We start from the raw sequence: 685 nt of genomic DNA, 5'->3' as shown, positions 1-685 counted from the left end.
AAAAAAAAAAAAAAAAAAAAAAAAAAAAAAAAAAAAAGAGTAAATATTATTAAATATAAGAATTCATGAAACAAATTGTTTATATAATATTTGAATGAAGAAATGCTGCAGTAACACAAAATAATAATACTTATAAAATATATTGTACGGCAATAGATGATAGATATTGGGTGTAAAGACGAATATATGTAGCTGCTGCTGCTGCTGCTGCTGCTGCTGTTGCTGCTGCTGCTGCTGCTGCTGCTGGTGATGCAGCAGCAGAAAAGAGAGGTGTGTTTGAGGTGTATATGCAGTGAATAATTTCAAATAAAGAAGAAAATAAATAAACAAAAAAACAAAAAACGAAACTGAAAGTGCAGATCGAGCACACACAAGGCTGCGGCAAGCTGAGCCGTTCTATGAAACAAGGAAAATAAATAAATGTATTAAAATATAAATATAAGAAAATATAATTGTTTTAATAAATATTAAGCGAAAAAGAACAAAAACTACGCATGCATACGCCTAAAATAATACAATACCATAGGCTACCTACCATCCCCTAGGCGCCAGCATACATACATGTATATATAGCTAGAGAGAGGGAAGCAGTGTACGTGCAGCTTCGTTTGTCTAAGACAATTCATGCGGAAATTTATTCAAATTATATTATTTAAATCATAATAAATAACATAAACTCAACTGT

This window comes from Eimeria mitis, genomic scaffold (assembly GCF_000499745.2).
Source record: "Eimeria mitis Houghton genomic scaffold, Emh_scaff4589, whole genome shotgun sequence".
Taxonomy (NCBI): Eukaryota; Apicomplexa; class Conoidasida; order Eucoccidiorida; family Eimeriidae; genus Eimeria; species Eimeria mitis.
Note: the sequence above shows the minus strand (reverse complement) of the source record.